The sequence below is a fragment of the Anolis sagrei genome, chromosome 1 (genome assembly GCF_037176765.1).
Source record: "Anolis sagrei isolate rAnoSag1 chromosome 1, rAnoSag1.mat, whole genome shotgun sequence".
Classification (NCBI taxonomy): Eukaryota; Metazoa; Chordata; class Lepidosauria; order Squamata; family Dactyloidae; genus Anolis; species Anolis sagrei.
The window spans coordinates 147,400,068-147,426,743 of NC_090021.1; the positions used below are offsets into that span (position 1 = coordinate 147,400,068).

Genomic DNA, 26,676 nt, shown 5'->3' on the forward strand with positions numbered 1-26,676 from the left:
AAAAGTAGGCTGCATGAAGTTCTGAACATGAATAAGTCTGTTAGGATCCATGGATACTGTCAATTTTTATGTATATCTTTTTCTAATTTTGATGGTGAGAGAGTTACAAGTCCTATCTATACTCATACCATTCAAGAGCCACCTATTATCCTTCCCAAGTTTTTGTCGAAGGAATCTTACCAGTGATTTCCCCACTTTTTCCTGCCTCAGGAATTTCATTTTAATGTTAAACCTTTGTAGAGTTCAGCAATGTTATATCTTTTTCCCGAGGGAACAGCTGTGAGATCAATAAAGTGAAGAATTACACTGGCAACAAACATTTTGATACCAAATGTTAGACGATTTCTGGGAACCCCTGACAAAGAACGGAAAGAAAATTATAACTAAGATCTATTCAAAGCTACTAGAATGGTCCACCGAGATCGTGATCAAATGGGCCAGAAATATTGGAAGACTGATAAACTTAAAAGAATGGAAGCAATTATGGAAAGTGAAACTAAAATATACATATTCAACTGATCTGAAGGAGAACTGGTACAAAATGTTCTTTCGATGGCATATGACCCCACAGAAGCTGGGTCTAATGTATAAAAATATCCAAAATAAATGCTGGAAGTGCCAAACACATGTGGAAACATTCTACCACATGTGGTGGACATGCCCCAGAGCTAGAAAATACTGGAAAACAATACAGGAAGCCTCTCAGAAGATACTACAAACAACGATACAATTAAAACCAGAATATTTCCTTCTCGGCATTACGGATGAAGACATTGTGCTTGAAAAAAATAAGGACAAACTATTCACCTACCTGACAAGACAACACCTGCAAGGATAATATATGCTAAGAAGTGGAAACTAAAAGAATTGCCAACCAAAGAAGAATGGGAAACTAAAGTAGCCGAAATCATGGATATGGACCTATTGACATACTACCTAAAAGACCCGGAGGGCAAACCTATAAACCCAACAGACTGGACCCTTTATAAAAATTATAAGGAACTACAACGAAGCCCATGAAGACTTGATACTCCCAAGTGAGTACGAGTTATATAATTGAAAACAAGAAATTAGAGATTTGAAAAATCCAAAAAAGAAGTGACCAACATCAAACAAAAGTACAGCACCAGTGTGAAAACTAAAACTACCCAGGGAAGATAAAGGTGGAAGTCAACGAACAGGACCTATTTCAAACCTGAATTTTACTTGTTATGTATTTTCTCTTTTTTTTCTTTTTCATTTTTCCTGAGGGATATTGTGAGTTTTAAATATTAAGTATTTCTTATATTTTTAACTGTATTTTAATCAAAACCACACATTGCTATTTATTTATTTATTTAATTTTTGTATTCACTTTGTTTTAAATTGTGACCAAAGTGTGACTTTTAGCCAGCTTTAGTTTTCATGAGGAGAAAGGCGGGGGTATAAATAAATAAGTGAAGAATAAATAATTAAAATTGAATTTGCAGGATTACACCCACATGTTTTCTGAAAAAGCAAAATACACCTTGCTTTGAAGTTGCAAAAATGCAGCTTGCTTCTGAAGAATATATTTTTAGTTACTCCCATTTGCAAAGTAGGGACTGTTCCTGCTATATAAACATACCGTATATGTGTTGTCTAATTTAGATCTAAATCCACCAGCCCTTCAAAGACTGACAAACCGCTAGACTATGAAAGGTAATGTGAACAATCCTTTATTCAGAACACAGTTTTACTTCCCAGACCTATTATTCACATCCAGGTAAATCTCTGATAACTGATTTGAAAACTGACATAAGTATTTGTATTCCCTAATGACAGAAACATAACAGAAATGGGGAAAGACAACCTGTTCTTGTGGTATTCTTCGGGATACATACAAGACTCTTTATGTTCTCAACTGTTCAAAATAATAATAGACTTAACTGCATCTGTGTGCATCGCTAGGCTTCATGTTAATTTGACATGGCTAAAAAGTTAAACCTAGATATACGTTCATGTTAGGGTCATCTAGATGATTGTCCTAGACCAGTGGTTCTCAACCTGGGGTCCCCAGGTGTTTTTGGCCTTCAACTCCCAGAAATCCTAACAGCTGGTGAATTGGCTGGGAATTCTGGGAGTTGTAGGCCAATAACATCTGGGTTCCCCAGGTTGAGAACTGTCCTAGACATTGGAACACCAAGGTTAAAATGGCCTTATCCTTACTGTTCTGACATCAGAAGTCAAAGATTTTCTCATTCCAATGTTTTTTTTTAAAGAAAAGGGTACTTAATAGGTTGAGGTATTGTTTTCACTATATTGTTAAATCTTTATGGTGTTTGTGTCACGTATGTACCCTTTGCATTATTAAAACATCAGAGGCACACGGCAGCCATGATCCTTCATATTTGAATGGAAAGTTGAAAATTCACACTTCACTTTCATTCATTGAAATCAATTGTTGCACACAATTGGAAAAAATGTTTGCATTAGATTCCTTAGTAAAAGATCTAAAATGGCATGAGTCAGAGAACTGTCGATTACAGAGGCCAAGCAAAATTCAATTTGTACTGCAAATATGGATAGAATGCTTGAAGATGTGAGAGCCACTACAAGTATGTTAAATCCTTAACCTTCATCAGAAAAGACAGAGGAGAACTTGTGAACCGAGTCTCACTAAAGGAGTGTCTCACTAAAGCAAGGGAGCCCTCGGTGGCACAGTGGGTTAAACCCCTGTGCCGGCAGGACTGAAGACCGACAGGTTGCAGGTTCGAATCCGGGGAGAGGCGGATGAGCTCCCTCTATCAACTCCAGCTCCTCATGTGGGGACATGAGAGAAGCCTCCTACAAGGATGATAAAAACATCAAATCATCCAGGTGTTCCCTGGGCAACATCCTTGCAGACGGCCAATTCTCTCACACCAGAAGTGACTTGCAATTTCTCAAGTCGCTCCTGACATGACAAAAAAAAACTAAAGCAAGGCAGAGTATCAATATGTTTAAAAGAGTCACATTATCAGAAGGTGTCCAAATGATGCCTCATGATAGTGCACATGATAGTGCACATTAACCTAGAATAAACCTGGAAATCTGGGTCTGTTCTGGGTTTTAAAAAACATCTGCAAAGATCCAGACCTTTTTGTAACATCTGGATCTTTGCAAGTATGGGGTGTGTGGAGACTGTTCCTGGAATCACCATCTGCAATCCCAGGAGCAAACGAAACAGAGAAACTGCTGCCACCATCTCAAATAGCCCGTGGAGGAGGGATGGCAGTGCCATCTTCTCCTCTCTGAACCTCATTTCCTCATTTAAAAGGTAAAAGCTTTCTGACTGAAACTAGAGGCTTCTGAGTGCTCCATGTCGTGTCAAAATGACACACACAACTTTGAAGGGGAAACTCCCCTCCCTTCTTCAAAACTGTCTCATCATTTAGACATGACATGGAGTCCTCAAAGCCTCTAGCATTGGTCAGAAGGCTTCCTTTACCTTTTAAATGGGGAAACAAGCCCCAGGGATGGAAGGGGGGCACACAGGTGGGTTTCTAGCCACTCACACACCGTAAAAGTGGGGTTTTGTTCCTCTGTGTGGCTTCCAAATGTACATGAAATACGAGGGGTATTTTTTAAGTAAGGTCCGTTTTGTTGTAGACACTAGTAGTTCGCGTGCATACCACAACGAGCACGTGTGTCGTGTACCAGCATGCCTCGGGAACAACTGTGCTCAGTTTCCGCTCTGTAGCTAACCTGTACGGTTCTGTTCTGTGCTTTAAAAATGTTTAAGACTATCAACTTACCTGCCGCATGTGAGGTTCGCTCAGTGATACGGTTTTTGTCAGCAAGGAACTTGACAGATTTGTAAAGTGTACGGTGATACTGTTATGAGTGAAAGCAAAGTCCATAAGTGGGTACGACAATTCAAAGATGGCCGTGACAACGTCCATGATGAGGACCGCTCCAGTCGCCCTTCTTTGATTACAGACAATTTGGTGGCTGCAGCAGGTGGCAAGTTTTTATGAAGAGGGTATTTTAAAATTGGTTCAGAGGTTTGATCAGTGTTTGAACAAACTTGGCAACTATGTCAAAAAATAGAGTGAAGTATATACTTTCTTAAAATAAATTTACTTTTTTGAAATAAACTTTTGTTGTGTACTTATGTTCAAACGGACCTTACTTAAAAAAAATACCCCTTGTATGTGTTTAAAACATTTATTTCATGCAAATTTGGGCCAGTGTAGAAGGGCCCTTAGTGAAGATATTCTCCAAGAATCATGTCATAGACATAAAGTTGATATTATTTTCTGGATTCTTTGTTAGCAGCCAAAATTGAACTAACCTTTGTCTGGGTACCTTATTCATACAGCCTTCTTTCCTCTAAACTCTGTCTGCCAGATTTAAGTTGGCACATTGACTAAACACAGGGAACTATGAACAAGAGCAAGATTATCACAAAGTGATGACTCAAGGTGTCTAAAGTATGGACTTTGTCACATGGCCCAGTTGGGCTGTTCCATCTCACCGGCTTTTGCCAGCGAAAAAGAAGGTGTGCAGGGTGAGACATGGTGCCCCATGCACCCTCACTCCTCCACTCATCACACTCCTTCCCATCACATGGCAGAAAGGGTGGCAATGCGCAACAGAGCTACCCGCACAATGCTTTCCTCTACATAGTGAAAATTTTATTATGTGATATTTTATGTGTATTTTCTGTTATAAATTTATGTTGTCATCATTTTATATGCTTATGTATTGTTTATTTTACGTCCAGCACTTGGAGTGCTTTTGTGAGCCACCACGAGTCCCTTCGGGGAGATGGTGGCAGGGTATAAAAAGATTATTATTATTATTATTATTATTATTATTATTATTTATAGTTTGCCTCTGCTTTGTGGGGAAAGTGGATGTGGCCTGCTGTGCGTCATGTGATGACACATGGCAGGCCCTGTCAAACCTATACATGAAGGCAGCAAAGTGAGGCATTTTTGCCTCATGTGAAGAGGAAGTTAAAGAGACAAAATGTAAGAAACTACAACATTTCAGTTTCGGTCTGGAAAACTCATTGAATACAGCAGATATGAAGCACTAGTCAACAAGCAGCCTTTAGCCAGTGGAAATTCTAATCACTTTTTCTGTTTCTGTTTATCCAGAAATGCTTCGACTGTCTGTGCTTCTGCCCTTGGCTGCTGTACTACAACACGCTTTGGGACAGGTATTGGTTCATATGAGCCTTAAGATCATCAGTCAAGCATTCATTGATAGTCAAATATCAGTTCACATAGGCTTCATCTACACTGATCATTAAATGCAAGCTTCAAACTGCATTTGGGACAACAAAATCCCACAAAAACCTGTGAAAAAAAGTGCTCTGCGGTTTGTGTAGTCACAATTTAGGCCGCAAACTGCTTCTAGGATTTTCTATGCAACATCTGCACAGTGAAATCACTTTCTTTAATACCAGTTTAAAATGGACTTAAATAGCCAGTGTAGATGTGCCCATAGCTATTTCCGACACAGAAAGAAAAGATGGTGATTATCTGATCATTTACTACAAAGTCAATGGCAACATTCTAAAAGTAATTGTTTGACAATTTTAGACTACAATACTGGGAAATATCTTCCCACTAATCCATTGATCCTAGATTTCCTGGTGGTTTTTTAAATCATTGTTATCAAGAAATCAGTCACCCCAATAATAAAAGTTATATAAAATAGCTCCAGTGGAAAATATAGCCTGTCGGATCCGGTATTCCAATTTTCTCTATCTATTTGGCATGATATGATCTAGGACCTCAACAGATGGGGTGAATTTAGCATCCTGTGATGCTAATGGGTGGAGCCCCACATTGTATGACATCAGGTGGAGGCTCCACACCCAACCCATTGCCCAGTCATGTAGCTGGGGGGGGGGGGGGTTGAGGGGCTTCAGCCCCCCCCCCCCCAAATTCTCATGGTGGTCCATGAGAAGGCCTTACTGGTGCATTATTTAAACTGTTATGTTTATTCATATCATGATCTGATCACCATGCTCAATATATCCCATATGCATGGGGGTATTGGGGTAATGATGCAAAAGGTTTGCTAGGGTAGACCCTCTTTCTCTCAGACTCAGCCCCCCCCCCCCCGAATCAACTCAGCCCCCCCCCCCCCCCAAAAGTCCTGGCTATGGGCCTGCCACTGCCCTTCCAATTTGGGAGGCCTTGCTGGGAGGGCAATGATTTCCCCATGTGATGGGGAAAGCATGATGGAGAGCTGGCTGCTCTGGGATACAGTTAGCCAGTGCAATGAGCAAATAAGTTTGCTTTTGGGAGTTTCAACAGATGACAACTGAATGAGGGAAGGGAGACATTTTTAAAGTGGAAAACCATTCACTGACATTTTCTTTCTTTCTTTAAAGGCTATCGTGAGTAAAATGTCTCCCAAAAAACAACAGGAAATCCTTGATAATATTAATGAGATCAGAAAAAATGTGGAACCCACTGCAAGCAATATGATGAAAATTGTAAGACATCACCTTTACTGATTTTTTTCAAGAGCTCTATTTGCATGTACATTTATCTAGATAATGTGCAGTTGTAATATAGGGGAACAGTGCATCCAAATGATTTTATTGGTAAGACTCAAAATGTAGGGGAGGTGTATCAGCTTCAAATATCCTTTTCCTGAAGCCTTATTGCACAGCTCCTCCCATTCTTGATGTCCGCTCAAAACCAAGAATTGGCAGGGAGTCTGTTTGTAATCTTGAAAAAGTAGATTTTTAAAATGTTGAGCAGTGTAGGAAAGCTCTCCTTTTATTTAAAATTTAAGCTGTCATTCCGAGGGACTTTCAGGGGTAATCCATCTTGAGTAGAGAAAGCGCACTCAGATATGTGTTTGTCATCAAGACAAACACATATGTCAGGACCTGTCTTAGTTTTTACTGGAAGTGTTCAAATGATGCTTCTGGTAAAAACACATTAATTCAGAAACCTGGTTTCTCTAGTTTGTCCTAAATTAATTAATTACCTGGTCTTACCAGATGTGGACCCTGTGGGGATTGGACCCGGAAACCACGTCACGTGATTCCTGGGCCCAATCCATATAGCCATCTAGGTTTTTTTGGGCTCCTATAGCCAAAAAGACTGATAGGGCACCCACCCCTCTCCCTGCAATCTCCCAATGTATCCCTAAACGTAAAGTGAAAAGTACCTGGCCACCATAAGTTTTCCTCCTTGCCACCCCTCTCCTGGTGCATCATTTGCTTGCACCAGGAGGGCATCCAGAGGGAACTTACAGCAGCCAGGTACTTTTAACTTTACTTTTAGGGATAAATTCAGGAACTTCAGGGTGGCTGCTTGCCATCCCTATTTTAATCAGAATGGCATGTAGCCAACCTCCCTCCCAAAGGAAAGCCTTTAAATCTAGTAAAATTCACTGGATCATCATAAGTCAAAAGGCAACTTAAAGGCACACACAGATGCCAATATTTGGTGAATAGTAATTATTAATTGATTGTTTGATGCCTTTGGTGTAGCTCTATTAATATGTAAAGTTATTTGTAAATGTTATTGTCTTGTAATTGTTATTGAACTATCCTGAAATGCTGTTTTGTTTGGTTTGGGTTGTTGTTGTTTTTCCATGTCAAGAGTGACTTGAGAAACTGCAAGTCGCTTCTGGTGTGAGAGAATTGGCTGTCTCCAAGGGTGTTGCCCAGGATGTTTTTATCATCCTTGTGGGAGGCTTCTCTCATGTCCTCACACAGAGAGCTGGAGCTGATAGAGGGAGCTTAGTACTGCCATAGAACGTAGCATTTACTGTGCATCAATGGATGATAATGCTACAGCAAAAACTTTCTTTTCTTTTTCTTGTCTTGCTAAGGTATGGAGTGCTGCAGCTAGTGAGAGTGCTGGAAGATGGGTTAGTCAATGTCATTTTAGAAATAGTCCCAAAGAAGAACGAACTTCAAATAGTAAGTTATAACACTACACCTTATGAGACATGGAAGTGAATTCAAGGAGTGGCTTAAAGAGCTGCAAATGTTTAGCCTGCAGAAGAAAAGGGTGAGAGGAGACATGTATAAATATTTGAAAGGATGTCAGAAGGAAGAGGGAGCAGGCTTGTTTTCTGTGGTGCTGGAGACCAGGACACATAGTAATGGGTTCAAAATACAGGAAAGGAGATTCTACCTGAACATTAGGAAAAGCTCATGACCCTGAGAGCTGTTCAACAGTGGAACCCTCTGCTTCATAGTATGTGGGAGGCTCCTTCTTTAGAGGCTTTTAAACAGAGGGTGGATAGGCATCTGTTGGGGTGCTTTGATTGTGCTTTTCTTGCACGGAAGAGGATTCAACTAGATGGCCCATGTGGACTCTTCCAATTGTATAATTCTATGATATTAACCACAACAATTCTGGGAAGGTTCTTCTATCTAGCCACATAAGTATCGTATGTCTTGTCAACTGCAGTTTTTATGTGGAACTTCTAATCACCAAGGGCTTCACTAATTTTAGTGCAAATTTCCTTTACCTGCTGTTCTGGCGTACCCTGAACTTGAAGGGCTTTGAGTGCCACTGTATCTTGTTGTGTCTCCTTCAGCTCTTACTTTCCCATTTCTCTAATTTCTGGTTCTTATTATAGATGTTGTCTGTGGGGAGACACTGTCACAAACAATGACACCGAGCTCCTGGCCAGATGTAATTCAATCATGGGCCAGTACAAAGCATAATTTCAAATATGGCATTGGACCAGTTGACCCAAGAAAAAACATCTATAGCTATACTCAGGTATGATTAGAAATATCATATGCTTCTTGCATGTTGTTGGCGTGAGTTTGAGAGATGGATAACACTAATGAAATGATGGAAATTGTGTAAATATTTGATCTTCTGAATCTACTTTAGTAACTTCTCTACTATTCTACCTATTGAATAAGTTATGTGAAAGATGCATTGATTTATACAGTTCAAGAAATAGAAACTATAAGCTGTAGATCAAAAAGCTCTATTGGGAGCCTGGAATACACAGGGGCGGCTCAACTCATTACGCAAAGTAAGCATTTGCAGTATAGTTGATTTTGCCCAGGGGCGCTCTTGAGGTGCTCTTGGGGGAAAATAGACCTTGACATATGTGAGTTGTAGTTACTGGGATATATAGTTCATCTATAATCAAAGAGCATTCTGAACTCCACCAATGATGGAATTGAACCAAATATGGCACACAGAACTCCCACGATGAACAGAAAATATATATCAGTGATTGGTTGGGGGGGGGGGGCAAAATACTGTTTGCTTACCGTTGAAAATTACCTAGGACCACCTCTGGGAATACAGGATGTAAAAAAAATTGAATCTGCTCAAGAACAATGAATAACAGCTAAATGAAGTCTAACTAAATTAAGGAACAAGTCACAATCACACTATAAATGTATAATGTTTTGAGACCAGAATAGATGTGAGAAGAGAGAGAATGGTGCATTGTGTTGAGGAGTCATACTTCATTCTGACTATGTTTGAAGAATTGTGTAGGGCTTGTTGTTGTTGTTGTTTTGGATATGGGCTATGCCTGAGCACATGAGTTTCTACTTAATCAGACTTGTTTTTGGACAGAATTAACAGTCACTAGATCTATATATGCTTTTGGAGCATCTTTATTACAGTCTTAAAATTGTGAAAAATAAATTGTAGGGATGGAGAATGAAGGATCTGCCATTGTCTGCTTCAATGTGTGTGCAATGTTTGTTTTCTTGTGAAAGGAACTTCACTGACAAGACTTGCAGAAAAATGTAAACTGATGGTTGATGCACTGCAGTTATGTATTGAGATTCTTCAACACATGACAGAATAAGAAGACCTTTTGGATAGAACAGAGGGAGAATTGATCCTGCAAAAATAACAGGAAGAAAAATGAAGAGGACTGTAACACTGAGGGAACTCACTGGAGGACAGCCACTGTGACGAGCAAAGTATGCATAAGACTAAGAAATCCCTTTCTATGTCTTCTTGACAATAATGGTGGTAAAGAGGAGCAAACAACAAGAGACACTGCATGCCAGAAGAACCAGGCCTAGCCACCACTGATAGCAAAAAGAAAAGAAAGGTGCTAGTTGTAGGAAATTCATTTATCAAAGCTATAAAGGAAACTGTGTGCCAGCAGGATAAGATGAATTAGGAAGTGTATCCAGGATGTTACTGAGAAATTGTTGAAGGTCATCAAGGGCATAGAGCATTGTCCCTTTCTTGTGATTCAAATGGGCACAACAGCATTGCAAATAACACTTTTGAATACATCACCTTGGAGTATGAAGCCTCGGACAGGAAAGTAAAGAGATTAGCAGCACAGGTGATATTCTCACCAATTCTACCTATTGAAGAGAGAAGGATTGGCAGATATTGCAGGTGAATGACTGGCTATGTAGATGGTGTTGATTGTTTGACTTCTGGGACCTTTATATTCACCTCTTATGTGAAGGATTACTAGCTAAAGCTAGGTTACACTCCACAAAGACTAGAAATAATGTCTTTAGCAAAAGTATAATGAACACCCGGAAAATGTTGAGGAACATTGGAATAAACTGAAGACCTCCATCATCACAGCCTGTGAAGAAACTATTGGAAACCAAACTAAGAAACATCAAGACTGGTTTGATGAAAATGATAACGAGATCCAACAGTCAATTGATAAGAAAAGTCAAGCCTTCCAAATATGACAGAGACACCAACTGTGTTGTTAAGAAACCGATCTATTCCAGTGCAAAAGCTGAGGTCCAAAGAAGGAGCTCAAGAACATCTGGTGGACAAAAAGGGCTCAAAAATCCCAACACTATGTAGATGGCTATGATGCACGGGGATTCTTTAATGCCACAAAGGTCATCTATGGCCCAAGAAATCATGGCATACACCCTCTACATTTATCAGATGGAACCAAACTTCTGAAGGATAAAAAAAAATCAATTGCACTGCATTGGAAAGAGCATTACCACAACCTCCTTAACCACAGCTCCAATGTGTCCAAAGATGTTATCTCAAAAACACCACAACAACAAACCAGGGATGAGTTTGCAGCACTGCCTAGTTTGGAAGAAGTAAGCAAAGCCATAATTCAACTAGAAAATAACAAAGCCAGAGGACATGAAATCGTTAAAGAGGGTGGGCCTGAGTTGACACAACTCCAACAGCTCATTGAAAAAGTGCGGGTGACCGAGAAAATCCCAGCAGACTTCAAAGATGCCATCACCATCACCCTTTTCAAAAATGGGGAAAGAACAGACAGTGGAAACTATCCAGGTATCTCCCTTCTAATCTCCATGAGGAAAATCCTTGCAAGAATCCTTGCAAATAGCCTTCTACCTATCTCAAAAGATATTCTCCCAGAATGGCTTCCACCCCTCCAGAAGGATAGTGGATATGATCTTGACTACATGACAGCTCCAAGCAAAATTCAGGGAACAAATTCCATCTCTCTACATGGCATTGATTGACCTTGCAAATGCATTCAACACAGTGAAATGCTTTGCTCTCTGGACCATCCTCCAAAAAATTGGATGCCCTGACAAATTTGTGAACATTCTGTGGCTCCTGCATGATGACATGATGGCAACAGTCTTGGACAACAATGAATTCCAAAGTGAAGTAAGGTGTCAGAAAGAGTTGTATTGTTGTTCCAACCTTATCCTCCTTCTTCATCACTATGATACTGCACCTTGTTGAGGGGAAGCTACCCACCAGCATGAAAATCATCTATTGGACTGAAAGCCAAAACGAAGATCACAACAATATATGTTATAGAACTCCAGTATGCTGATGCTAATGTAGAATGTGCTCATTCAGAATAAGACCTACAAGCCACTCTCAACACCTTTGCAGAAGCATATGCAAAGCTCAGCCTCTCACTGAACATCGAGAAAACCAAAGTGCGCCTTTAGCAGGCACCAGCCAATCCCTCTGCAATGCCAGAAATACAGCTTAATGGTGTACATTAGAAAATATTGACCATTTCTGCTGCCTTGGCAGCCACCTCTCCACAAAAGTCCACATTGGCACTGAAATACAACACCATCTGAACTCTGCGAGTGCAGCATTTTCTCAAATAAAGTAGAGAGTGTTCAAGGCATTCGTAAGGAAACCAAGATGCTTGTTTATAAAGCTATTGTCCTCCCAAACCTGTTATAAGTCTTCAAAATGTGGACCATCTACACATATCACACTCAACTTCTGGAATGATTCCATCAGCGTTACTTCTGAAAAATCTTGCAACTCTCTTAGGAAGGCAGGCAAACAAATGTCAGTGTGCTGGAAGAAGCAAAGATCGCCAGCACTGAAGCAACGATCCTTCACCATCAACTTCACTGGACTGGCCACGTTGTCCGAATGCCCAATCAGTCCCCCAAAGGAGTTACCATAGTCTCAGTTCAAGAATAGAAAATGGAATGTTGGTGGACAGGAAAAGAGATTTAAAGATGGTCTTAAAGCCAACTTTAAAATCTGTGGAATAGACACTGAGAACTGGGAAGCCCTGGCCCTTGAGTGTTCTAACTGGAGGTCAACTGTTACCAACAGAACTGTGGAATTCGAAGAGGCACGAATGAATGATGAAAGGGAGAAATGTGTTGAGAGGAAGTTGTGTAAAGTCAACCCTGACCGGGACCACCTTCCATCTGGAAACCGATGTCCTCACTGTGAAAGAACATGCAGATCAAGAATAGGTCTCTACAGTCACCTACAGACCAGTCTGGTCTTTACCATTATTTTGAAGGACAGGATGGAGGGGGTTGATCTAATCTCACCAGAAAGGGAGTTCCATAGCTGGGGGGCAATCACTGAGGAGGTGGCGGGAGCAAGAGAAGGATCTTCCCAGAAGATCTTAGTCTTTGTGGTGGTTCGTAAAGGGAGATGCGTTTGGACAGGTAAACTGGGCCGGGCTGTTTAGGGCCCTATAGACCAAAGCCAGCACTTTGAATTGTGTAATAGAATTAATACACCTCTAGTTTGAGGTATCTATTTAAAATTATAGCTAATGCATCTCTAATTTAATACATATGTTTTCTATTATGCCTATAGCTCGTATGGTACAATTCGAATGAGGTTGGATGTGCGCTTGCTTATTGCAAAGGGAAGAATTACCCATACTTATATTCGTGCCATTTCTGCCCTAGGTAAGTTTTGAATCAATACTTCTAAAATTTACCCTGTTCAAAAGCTCCACAAACATTTTCTGACATGAGCTTGATACATCTATTTCAACAGAAGGAAATATATCTGCTAGTGCTAAGGTGTGCATTGGTGAATCCACCACTTAGAGAAATGAATGGTGAATGACAAATGAATGGAATACCTTTTATGAAAGAGTGGGGTAGAGGGATCCCTATCTCCTGTCTGAAATTGCTGCTTTGTGCTATTTTCAGAAAGCAGTCTGGGAGTACGGTTCACTATACTGCATTGCATGAAATAGAGTCCAAATCATGCTACCTCCACTTGTAGAGTCAAAAGGTTTTAAAGTGCCATGCTTATGGAATTTTATGTGTCATAAGCAACTGGTCAGCCACTGTGAAAATCTGTAACATTTACGAATGTAGTCTTATGACTTATGACTTTCTCACACCAGCCTATTGCCTCATAAGAGCTGAACTCTTTAAGCAAACAGAAACATGCTTAGGATTAGTAACACCTTCCCGCAATTGTGAAATGCTAGCATTTTGTTAATGCAAATTCCTGCAATCGGTCTTTTGAACAGCCTTGCTTCCTACTGTATTTTTACCTTCACAGTGCATGTGCACTGTGTTTTCCCTCTGTTTTCTACTCATCACCATCACCACCATTTTGGTGCAACTGCATACTTGTGCAGTTGAGGCATTCTCAAAAGACCTTTGTCCACTTACAATATCAGGATCTCAGTGGAAGGACTTGATTGCATAAGGAAGAGTAATAGAAAAGTAGCATGTTTGATTCAATGATGGATTTTTCCCTTCAGGGAAAAGAGATGATCCAAAATTGATTTAAGCAATGTGTTACTATAAAGGAGAAAGGATATCATGCAGTAAGCACCATTCAATGTCAATTTTATGTTTATGCATCTTATCAGCCTCATGTGATAAGATCGTTCTTAGTGATAGTTCTTCCCTAGCACTGAGAAGTCACTATGTAATCTGTTTACATGGTTGGTTATTATGCATGTTTTGTTTAAGAACTACATTCTTAATTATTAAAGAATGGTTTTGATCTGTGATTTCAGTGGGAACATTCAAGACAAAATAGCAACACCCTACAAAGAAGGCCCTCCCTGTGCAGACTGTCCTTCTGACTGTGAAGATCAACTCTGTAGTAAGTTATTTTTCTTCTTTGGAAATCCTCTATCCCAGCTTGCTTCAATCTAATTCCTCCCAGATAACACCATGCATCTTTCTGAACTGGGAGGTAATGAGGTTTTTAGTCCATGACATCCAGAAGACATTAGAGATTGGTCTACTACCTCTGAATTTCCTTTTCATACTTGACTAGAGTGGGACGCGATCCCTCTTGGAGATCATTATGACCTTTTGACATTCCAAAATAGGCTTTTTTCGTGTCAGGATCTACTTGAGAAAGTGCAAGTCATTTCTAGTGTGAGAGAATTGGCCATCTGCAAGGACATTGCCCAGGGAATGCCCAGAATTTTTACCATCCTGTGGGAGGCTTCTCTCATGTCCCCACATGAGAAGCTGGAGCTGATAGATGGGAGCTCATCCCACTCCCCGGATTCAAATTGCCAACCTTTCGGTTGTGCCAATTGAGACCACTCTAGATAGTAAGGCTTGTTTCTTATATTTAAACCTATCAGCAGATATTCAAATGTGGAGCAAGATAATAGACAATTATACCCCTAACACCCTGGGCTTCTCTACATTTTCATGACTGTAGTGTTGTTTTACTATGTTCCTATCACACATGTAATATCTTGTGCCTTAACTAAAAAAGAGAGAACAAGTCTACATGCATGCTATCATTGATATCAATAATAGAACAGTATGGCCATAGCACACATGATGCTGCTGCTGTCAGTTTCAAATGACTTCAAGAACATCTTTAAAGGAAAAGTATTATGAAAACAAACTCAAGATGTGGTAATAATGCCAATTTTTTAGTCCTTTAGGATAGAAAATTCAAAATGACACCGTTAATATTTTAGATCATTATGGGTAAATCAGTTCAACTGTTGCAAGGCTAAAATAATGCACTGTGTAAGCTGAACAGGAGAGATAAAAGTGGGATATAAATTCATATAATTATAATAATGATATATCTAACTTTCATTTGTTTGCTTTCTTTCAGCCAATCCATGTCCATATAAAAACATTTACAGTGAATGTGAAACAATGAAAAACTTTTTTAGTTGCGAATCAAAAGTTATGTCTGAGAACTGTCCAGCCTTATGTAATTGCCCAAATCAAATTGTATAAATATACGTACATGGACACCACAAAGGTCTTCCTAAAGCAACAGAACTTCACCAAGAAGGATGAAAATTGAGGATTATTGAAAAAAATATCTTTAAGTGGCAAAAAGTAAGGAGCTGAAAATTGTTTTAATGTGTTTTGTTGGTTATAAAGTTACAGTTAAGAAAAAAAGATCTTTCACATCAAACACAAGAAAACATGTTGCCGTAAATTAAAGTTACACCTATCACTTTTCTTGCAGATGCATACTGTAACAGTAATTGTGTCTATGCAAATACAAATGTATAGATACGAGCAATTTGTCATACTATGCATTAAAAGATATACCCAGAATTTTTATGTGTACCAATCTGATATTCATCAGGACTTCATTTTTATTCCATAAGTTCATCTAATTTTTTTTCCTGTAGAGTGATTTGTGCTGATGGTTTTTTATACAAAGCACTACTTTGAACTCTTTTCAGCAAGGCATACAAATATGCTCCCAATCAAATATTTCCAGTTTTTTATTCTAATCATGGGGAAATAAATAGTTAATAGGAGACTGTTGAATCTCAAAGAGTTCATAGTTGAATGCACCCATGTTCCTACATTAGCTTGATTTGGAAGAAAGGAAAGAAACTATGGTCTCACCTCAAAGCTGGTGCAATCAAGCCAGACAATGTACGGCCATTTCCACATCTTATACAGGGTGCAGCAGCATAACTTCTTTTTTTCAAAACTTAATAAAACCCATTGTATGAATCAGAACTTTTTTTATAATGTAGGCACATACCTAAAGTTTTGTTTTATGTAGTTTTGAAGATCAAATTAGGTAGGTGACGACCTCCATTCTCCATACACTGAGTAAACTGATTTCTGGCTTTTGTCATGACTCTTGCCAGCATAGCAGGCATTATGTTGGCAATTTCTTCCTGGATGTTGGTCTTCAAATGTTGTAGGGTCCTTGGACGGTTCACATAAACACGGGATTTCAAAAAAAAAACCATAGAAAAAAATCACAAGGGGCTAAGTCTGGATAGCGGGCCGGCCACTCCAAATCCCCCCTAATTGAGATGAGGCGCTCTGGGAAACAGCCATCGATGCTCTTGAATTGTGTGCAGTTGCACCATCTTGTTGGAACCAAATGTCCCCTAAGTCCAACCCATCTAGCTGTGGGGGAAAAATTCCTTTAACATATTTACATACCAGCCCGAATTCACTGTCACTGCAACTTCATTTTCCTCAAAGAACCAGGGACCAATAATTCCAGCTGAGGAAATTGTACACCACACAGTGATTTTAGGTGAATGCAAAGGCCTTTGATGCAATTCTCGAGGATTGTTGTCAGCCCAGTAGTGCATGTTTTGTTTGTTGATGGATCCACACAAATGAAAATGGGCTTCATCACTAAAAAAAAAAAAATAGCGTCCTCAGGAACAACTTTGAGAAGAACCTCACACGCGTTCCTCTGAGAATTAAAGTCACGTTCAGAAAGTTCCTGCACAATCACCATCTTGTAAGGATGGAAATGAAGATCATCATGAAGAATTCTCCTCACAGAATGATCAGAAAGTCCAAGGGCAGACGCAACATTGAATCTCTCACTGCCTCAATATTCTCAGGTGATCTAATGGGCTGAGGGACTCCAGCTCTTTGTCTTTTACACTTGCAGTTTGTCTGAATATAGTGACCCACGTCACAATTGATTTCTGGTCCAGGACAGGGGCCAATGGGGCTAAATGAAAGTGATTCTGAAAGGCGCGATGGGTTGCGATCACAGAACATCCGCTCGAAAAGTAGGCTTCAACGGCAAAAGCACACTTCTCACTGTTCCAATGCATGATGGCAACTGAACTGTGTCAGGACAAAACTTTATACTCCCACCTCTTGAACGAGACCACTAGCGCTCCGCTACGTCTTCAACTGACTGAATGGCGTGCATTTTTAAAAAGGAAGTTATGCTGCCGCACCCTGTAGCTTTTTATAAAACTTGAAAATTACTTTGGAATTTGCTATGAAGTCAGGTGTTTTTTCAGTATGGATGGGTAGATCAAGTTTAATTTGGGTCAATTCAGTTGTCCAAAAGTCAGAAGTACCCCCTGGAACAGATCAATGCTGGCAGGCAATGCCTTTTTCTGTATGGAAGAATCCTCTAAGCTGTAAAGCTTTTTTACTTTTTTTCTGTGAAATGGCTGGGCTTGGCTAGGGAAAAGGTGACAAGTAGCAAGGTAGTAACACGATGTCAAATCACTTTGATTAGTGTGACACTAACAAAATGAATCCAGGGCTGCTTTGGGGAAAATTTATCAGAGTTGCATCTGGATTATTTGTGTTGACACTGTTCTTACCACACTAGAGCAGGCATGAGCAAACTTCAGAACTCCAGGTATTTTAGACTTCAGCTCTCAGAAATCCCAGCCAGTTTACTGGCTGTTGAAATTGTGGGAGCTGAATCCAAAACACCTGAAGGGCCAAAGGTTGTCCATGCCTGCTCTAAAGCTTAAGAGTTAGCAAAAAGTATCTATTCCATATGATATCCTATTATTGCTTCCAGCAATAATAGTTGCCACTACTTTAGAAACAGGTAAATGAGAAACTAATACATTCATGTGCAGGATACACAGTCCCCATTACATTGCAGTAAAGTAAAATGAAGTGCCAACAATTATTACATGACATTGCTTCAGGGGGAAAATGCTTGTAAGAAGAAGGTATCCATCTATTTTTTTTAGAAAAAGTTGTGAACTTGCATTGCTTTAGAATGAATAATTCAGCACAAAAAATGTCAGACATGATATTGCTATAAAAAAAATTGAAGGGGACACAAATCAGACTCTTTGTTTCTTTAGGAAGGCAGTTGAATGTGTTTACACATTATGTTTCTCTGAATATTCCAATTTCTTTCGAAAAACAGTTGAATCTCCTAGTATATTGCATTATTTGTTTGAGAAAGGAGTCATTGCTTTAGAAAGAGAATGAAATGTATAAAACTACACTATTGTCATGATTTAGAAATACAGATTTCTACTAGATAGATAGACAGATAGATAGAGGAGGAATATGGCTAGCTATCACTAACTGTTGTATCCCAGAGAAGGAACACCTCTGTCCTTAAACACCACACCAGTATAGTAAAGTCAGCAAGCAGTTTATTGAAGGATATATGTAAGCAAAGCAATAAAAATGATAGTATATTCCAAAGGTAACAAATGTTCCATGAACTTCAAGGTACAAAGGTAAAAACGCAAGATCCAAGGATGTAAAATCCAAAAGAGCAAGACAGCATGGAGATCCAACATCCAGAACAGGAACCTGGCAAAACTTGAAAAATGAAGCTAGAAATCTACTTGGAAACAAGACCATCATGAAAATTCAACATTGACACGAAGCTAAAATCCTTTCCTCATCTCATATAAAGCCTTTCCTGTCTTATAAAATGAAAAGAAAACATTTTGTTTGCCTTTTCAACCAGATAAAGATTTCTTATCTCTCTTTTCTAGAATACAGGCTGATCTTCTGTGAGTCTGGGAACTTTGTCTTAATTTACAAAAGTCTTGTCTTCTATCTTCAATCTCATTAACTTCTGCACCTGACAAATCATCCTCAGAAGACAGTTTCTCAGAGAAAGGCTGCAACTGCTGTGGACCCTTTTCAGGAATGTGTCTTTGAGAAACTACAGGAGAAGCACTAAATTCATTAGAAACTTTGGGCCTCTCAGCAAGGCCAGGACCAGGCCTATTAACAAGGCCAGGACTTGACAACTCAGGCCCAAGAAAACCATCATCTCCATTGACATCAGACAAATCACAGGCTAAACTACAACACTAACGATAATTGTGGAGTGTAGGTAATACAGTTGGATAGGTTCACTTGGAAATGGCTGAAATTCGGAAAAACATACAAATTTAGGGAGGGGAATCCAAATTTGAACCCCTTACCATTTTTTCCGTAAATATTCTATAATGTACGAATGTTTCCCAAGGTTATTTTAATTTTCACAACCATTAAGCAACTTTGGTAAAGGCAAGGGAATTTTTAAAATCTCATTTTTTCTGCTGGCACTGAAAGAAGGGAAGCGGTGGGCATGGCAATCACAGCCATCGTTACTGTAGTTTGTGAAGGCCAGGCCCCCAGTGGTAGAGATTGCAAAAGGCCCTGCTGTTAAACTACATTTCCCACAATGCATACCTGCTCAGTAGCCAAAATGGCTGCAGGACCCAAAAGTAGCTGTCTGTAGCAGTCTTTGTCTAAATATAAAATAAACTGATTGAATCTACCAAAGAGTCTAAAGAAGGCAGAAAAAGCAATAAGCAACTTTTGCCCGCCCGCCCTTTACAATAAGTAAGTAATGATAAAATGAAATGATTGATTGCATCTGCAAATAGGAATAAACGGATGTATGTGTGTTGAGGGCCCCCTCCAACTCAGTAGAGGAACCAAATGGATATCAGGAGAGTTTGGACGGTGCCTTTCTGCCCAGAAGAAGGGGGTCAGTCTAGATGTCCCTTGATGGAGCCTGTACTATGATTTCTGTTCTTCACCAATTTAACGCAGTTTGCACCACACAAAGTTTCTGGAGTAGAACAACTACTTTTAAAGTAACGACCATCCAATGAAACAGGAAATAACAATTTCATATCAGGAACAGATTCCTGATGGCTCTTGAGGGTTCTCTTGTTGCTTTAGCAAGCAATTATGTCAGAGGTCTGTCTGACTTTTGAAATGGGAAAATGGCAAAGGCCGTGGACAAGATTGGTTATGAGAATCCTATCTTATAGAATGGAGCCAAACCATCTCTATGGTTTTCCAGAGAGTTGGCAGCAATGAAGCAAGTGATATGGAGATTAAAGCAACACAAGTTGCCTAGATTACTGCAACGCTCTCTACGTGGGGTTGCCTCTGAAGACTGCCCGGAAGCTGCAGCAAGTACAACGCGCGGCAGCCAGATTACTAACGGGTGTGGGGTACAGGGAGCACACCACTCCGCTGTTACTCGAACTCCACTGGCTGCCGATTAGCTTCCGAGCACAATTCAAAGTGCTGGTGTTAACCTATAAAGCCCTAAACGACTCCGGCCCTGTTTACCTCTCCGAACGTATTCTCCCCTATGAACCATCAAGACCACTAAGATCGTCTAAAGGGGCCTTGCTCTCGGTCCCTCTGCCTGCACAAGCACAGCTGGTGGGGACGAGGGACACGGCCTTCTCAATGATGGCCCCTCGACTTTGGAACTCCCTGCCATTAGAGATCAGAACTGCCCCCTCCCTCATGATGTTCAGGAAACTAACAAAGACCTGGTTGTGGAATGCGGCATTTGACAACTGATTTAATTCTTTGCCCACATGAAAGGAGGATGATGAATGGGATTGTGATGGTGTCAGACGATTTGGCTCTTTTAACTGGGATGATAATGTTTTAATGTGTATGGTGCTGATATCTTAATCGTGTAATGAAGTGGCATTGTGTTGTTATTGTATATTTTTTGTATGTTAACACATGTTGTGAACCGGTCTGAATCCCTCTTTGAAGGTGAGAGGGTCGCTATATAAAACCTCGAAATAAATAATAAAATAAATAAACAAGTGGAAGACCGGAAGCAAATTTGACTAAACATAGGTTGTAGCTAATTTGAAGGCCTACTCTACAGCAATGAGGGCAGCAAAGAAATCATGTTTTGCTGCAACTGCTACATTTGCTTGCATCAATCCCATCATGCCTGAAGTAAGCTGTGGAAAGACCTTTTATAAACAACTCTTCCCTGCATCCCACTATACTCAACAACTATAGACTAGTCTCCAGTTTTCCATTTATATTGTAAGGTGGCCTCCTAATGCCTGGTGTTTCCATCCATTTCAAACTGGTTTCAGACCCTGGATAGGGATAACCTTGGTTATCTTGATAACCTATGCAGAGAACTGGACAAAGGGAGTGTGTTCCTTTTGGTTCGACTGGACCTCTCAATGGCCCTCAATACCATCAACCATAGTATCTTTCTGAGCTGCCTCACTTAGATGGGAATTACTCCTTTCCTTTCTGGAGGGAAATATCGAGAGGTTGGTACTGGGGAACTCCTGTTTGAACCCTTGGGTGTTGGCCTATGGGGTTCCTCAAGCCTCTATTTTGCCCCCCATTCTGATTAATCTATACATGAAACTACAAGAGGAGGCCATCTGGACTTTTGGGATGTGGTGCTACCTATCTGCTCTGGTCCTAAACCAATGTCTGTTATCAATAATAGATTGGATGAGGGCAAACAAACTGAAACATAATCGAGACAAGACAGAGGTGCTCCCGGTTTGTCAGAAGGCAATTCAGGGAACAGGGATCCAGCCTATGCTAGATGGGGTTAGATTCCCCTTGAAGACACATCAAGCCATAGGCATTTTTTGACCCTTTTCCCTTACAGAGTCATAAGCTTTCCAACACCTTTCCATAACAAAATGTAGCTGCAGCACAAGACCTTATTGCACTACAATATTTGGAAAAGTGCTGTTAATATTGTAATTATTTTGGAGCCTTTTGAAAAGTATTCAGTAAGAGGGAAGCAGAAGATAGTGGATGAAAGCCAGTGAGAAACATTCACTGTTGCAAAATGCTTTGAAATAAATGTTTCAGGACTGAAGAGAGGAGGCAATAGATACTGCAGTAATTGAAGTTGCCAACTACCAGACACCCCTGAATATTTTGTGAGATGGTGAAGAGCCTATGGGATACTGGGTCAGCTAGGAAGACACTGCAAAATGTTGGACTGTATGAGTGTGCTAACCCAGCTGGGAAAACGTAGTCTCTAGAAGCCACAGCCTACCCTTACAGCCACAGCCCACCCCTGATCTCACCCTAACCCCTTGAAAAGCACCATATAGTAGTGTCCTTACCAAGGAGCAATGCTGTGGTTCCTCCTTGTGAAAAAAAGCCACACATAACCAGAAGCCAGGCACCTCCTCCATCTGATGTGCATAGAACCCAATCCCAGCATTCACCATTAACTCCCCAGCCCTTTCCTAGTTCTTCTCAAGCTTCTTCTCACATTAGGGCAGTTATGGGGAAGACAGGTATTTTCCAGAGGACGAAGATGGGCACATATTCTCTATGTGTGGAGTAATGTTCTTGGTTCCTCTAATATGCACCAGTTCAAGATGTGTAATGTGTTGATTACCCATGAGTTAAATGCCATGTGTCTATTGGTCGGAAAGACTTTCTTTGCTGATGGATCCTTTCACCAGATTCATGTGCTATGCATTGCAACAAAGTATTTATTGTTCTTTATACTCACTTTCCTCACTACATGTTTTTACCGTGTTAGCGGGGTGAAGTCGAGTGGCATATCCTGCATACATTCTTGGTTATCTCCTTCTAAAAAACCACTTTACTGTCCAGCCTCTCCAGGGATGAAGTGGTAACCCTAAGGCAGTCAAGTGGAGTCATATGTGTGCACCTGGAATTTGCTTCATCACCCACAAGCTTTTCCAACCACCGTGGGAGGCTTTTCCTCTCAAGAATCCCAGCCAGCTTCTCATCAGCAGAGCTGAGGTCGACCCAAGACAACAAAATAGAGTCAAGTAGGTGCTCTTTGAACTTGCCTCTTCACTCCAGAGATATTCTGCCCACTTTTGGAGTCCTCTTCCCCTAGATCCACAAGAAACCACTTCTGTGCCCATCCAACATGACTAGGGTGAAATGATTAACAGCTATGATTTCTGTTGAAGTACCGTTAGACCAGTGGTTCTCAACCTTGGGTCCCCAGATGTTTTTGGCCTTCAACTCCCAGAAATCCTATCAGCTGGTAATCTGGCTGGGATTTCTGGGAGTTGTAGGCCAAAACACCTGGGGACCCACAGGTTGAGAACCACTGCGTTAGACCCAGACTTTGTGCCCACCTAAGCCAAACAAAAGCTTGGCCAGGCCAGGCTCTGTAGCACTGGATGTGGATTATGTTGCAACATGGCCCCCTTTATCAAGGTGTCTGAATTGAACTCGGCCTAATAGTAATAAAGAGGAATAGTAGGGAACCAAATCAACATGGAAAGGACAATGTCATTTTCTAAGCCAAAAAAACCATCTCTTTATTGGTTAAGAATTTAAATGTGTGTCATTAAGAATTTTTCAGATCATTTGTAACAATTTACTGGAACAAATTATGTCATGTTTGTTAAACAAAATGCTCACAAGTTGCTACAAGAACATTATTTGCTTACCAAGATGCTTCATTGTCTCTACCTATCCACTTTGTACCCAATTTATACTGTTCTTTCATTTCTGCTCATTAAAACCTTTGGTTGCATTGGTGATCTGATATGTTCTAGGTCAGTTCCTTATGTTCTTTAGCACCAATTCTGAAAACCATAAAAAGCACTCAATACTGTCAGGAAGTCATAGAATGCATTTGTGTTAGTGTGCCCAACACTGGGAGTTTTTTTCCTAGTTCATCTTTAAACCTGGGCTTTACCAAGCCATTCAAAGCTAATTATGCTGAAATGGAAAGCTGGAAAATATTCAGCACATCCTTCAAAACAAAAGGTAGAGCTCCTCCAATGACACACTTCATACCAATAATACCATGGGTCATAATTTCAACCAACCACAGCAATTATGTCACATAACAATGATTGTCTACTTGCTTCTTGTAGACATTTTGGTTCATCCCCCTCTCTAATAGAGAGTCCTCACAAGACCACTTTTAGAGTTTCCCATAGAAGGTCAATTGATGTTTCTGGGGTTTGGTGGTATGACTATAAATGCTCCACCTTATATGTATTTTTATGCTAAGTTTTGTTTGTTTGTCAGTCTCTGTTTTTCCAGCTCTATCTCCATTTTCCTTAATTCTTTTTCCTCAGCCTGACTGGCTCTTTCCAATCCCAACCTCTTCAATTCCCTATCTTTTTCCAATTCCAACTTTCTCAATTCTCTTTCCTCAGCCTGACTCTTCAATTCTCTTTCCCGTTGTCTTTCTTCCATTTCTAACTTTTTCATCTCCAGTTTATATTTGAGAGTCATTTCTGACACAGGCATTTGTTCAGAATCTGAACTCTCTTCCTGGGATTCCTCTGTTTCTTCAGCCATCTTCTTCTGACATCTGGTGGCCATTTTTTGAAAAAATTTGCCTCACGATTTTCTTCTCTAAGCGATCTTAAGGCACTAAACTTCGATGTTACACGTATCTCACGCTTGCCGCCAATTTGCGGTGACGTTAGCTCTATTGTAAAGGTTATACTCCAATTGTACAGGGCTGCCACCAATTTGCAAAGTCTGCACGCACCAGTTGTACAATTGTGCTAATTGCAAAGGTGCTGCAATTACAACAACAGACAGGGTATAGGACTTTTAACCTTAAATAACCCACCCACTGTCACCAACTGTACTGTCTGCTCTTAAATTCTGCCACCAATTATTCAGGTGTGGATGATTATAAATGTAATTCAGGTATCTACCACCAACGTGAGGTATTGCTGATGAGAACTGGCTCCCCAGACGCAGATAAATGGAGATGACACGGTCTTCAAACAAAAGTTAATAAGTTCATTTTGTACAAAGCGTATGGTTGCAGGCTGTTGGTTAACTTGGAATAACTTGGAAAACTCTGAATGTAACTTGGTTTGCAATACAGTTCACACTTCTGGATGATACAACTTGTAATTGACTTTTACTGTGGTGAAGCACTTTCATAAACAATGTTTCCTGAGGTGAATAGCCTTCTTATTTGATCCTTTCTTGATCAAATCCTAGATCCCTAGTTCTTTCCTAACTAGTGATCTAAACAAGCTTCCCCTAGTCCTCTCTGACCAAAGAAACTAATTAGGTTTCCCCCTTCGGCCTTCCTAGACTGAAGAAACCTCTGGCTATTCACACACTGCTTCTCCACTCTCCTCTCTCAACTGCTTACTCCGACTCCAAACCCGCAACTGACTTCATTTCAAAACGCAGATAACATTCTCTTGCTAGGCTCTGCCCACTTCTCCTTCTCCTGCCTGGTCTCCTTGGCAACCTCCTGTGGATACAACCAGTTAGCTCTAGCTTTCAGCTACTGTTACCAAAACAAATATATTCTTACAGTTAAACATATATACAGTATCAATAACTTCTGTACAGGAGGTATGACTATAAATGCTCCACCTTATATGTATTTTTATGCTAAGTTTTGTTTGTTTGTTTTTCATTTCAGGAGCATCTTGAGAAACTGCAAGTCGCTTCTGGTGTGATAGAATTGGCCGTCTGCAAGGACGTTGCCCAGGGGACACCCAGATGATGTTTTGATGTTTTTACCATCCTTGGGGGAGGCTTCAGGCCTGTTGCCGGGGGGGGGGGGGGGGGATAGGTTAAAAAAACTGTTTTACTAATGAATTTTAACTGGTTAACCAAATCCCCATGCTAAGTCTATGAGACACAAAAAATTAAGAGTCCCTCCAGAACTGCAAGCACTATCTCAAGCGAATATTGACAATTTATTCACACTGTCATTACTTGCAGCAATAGCCAATGTAGCAAAGCAACCAAGTTGGGGGGGGGGGCAGGCGGGTTGTTGAATGCTCTCTTTAAGGAGGCCAGACTTGGTGGATGTGGTTGACAGGGGTGGAGCTGCAGGCTATTGAAGGATGCTCCGCCCCCTGCTGTGCTCTTTGCTTTAGCATGAGCTAGGAGGCAGGTTTCACACACCCCCGAAATTTTCAACCCCCCCCCCAAAGATTTCTGGCTACGGCCCTGGGAGGCTTCTCTCATCTCCCTGCATTGAGAGCTGGAGCTGACAGAGCGAGCTCATCCGCGCTTTCCCCAGGTTCAAACCTGTGACCTGTTGGTCTTCGGTCCTGCCAGCACAAGGATTTAACCCATTGTGCCACCCGGCACTCCGCTAAGTTTGTTAAGAGAGTGGGATTAAATCTCCATGCGTTTTTTTTCTTTGTATCAGGATCAATTTGACAAGTTAATATTATGAGAAAGTGATTAGACCAGATAATACTTTCTCTTTCAACATCTAAAATATCTGGGAGTAGTGGTTTCGGTATTAAAAATTGTCTATTGTGGAATACGTATGATGAGCAGTGGAATAAAAGGTGTAGTCCTTTCTTCTGGACTTAAAATCTTCCATGCTAATGAAATCAGCATTGGAAATTAGTCTTGCCAGATGTGGGATTTGAGGTTTCTTTTTACATGAATGATGGGATTTGTTTAGTCTTAATTTGTATGCCTATCCCCACCAAGAATTCAATCCCCTTCTGCTATTTCTTGTATTATTATTAAAGAGAACATAGAGTCAATTTTTGGGAGTTGGGGGAGAAGTATTGCTAGGGTAAACGTGAAAAGGATGAAGCAACCAGAAGGATCACAAACTATTTATGTAG

General features: G+C 40.4%; 1 pseudogene; it reads left to right on the forward strand.

The window, feature by feature from the left end:
• Positions 1–27: 27 nt before the first annotated feature.
• On the forward strand, positions 28–15,364 carry LOC132771971 (serotriflin-like; annotated as a pseudogene).
• Positions 15,365–26,676: the final 11,312 nt, after the last annotated feature.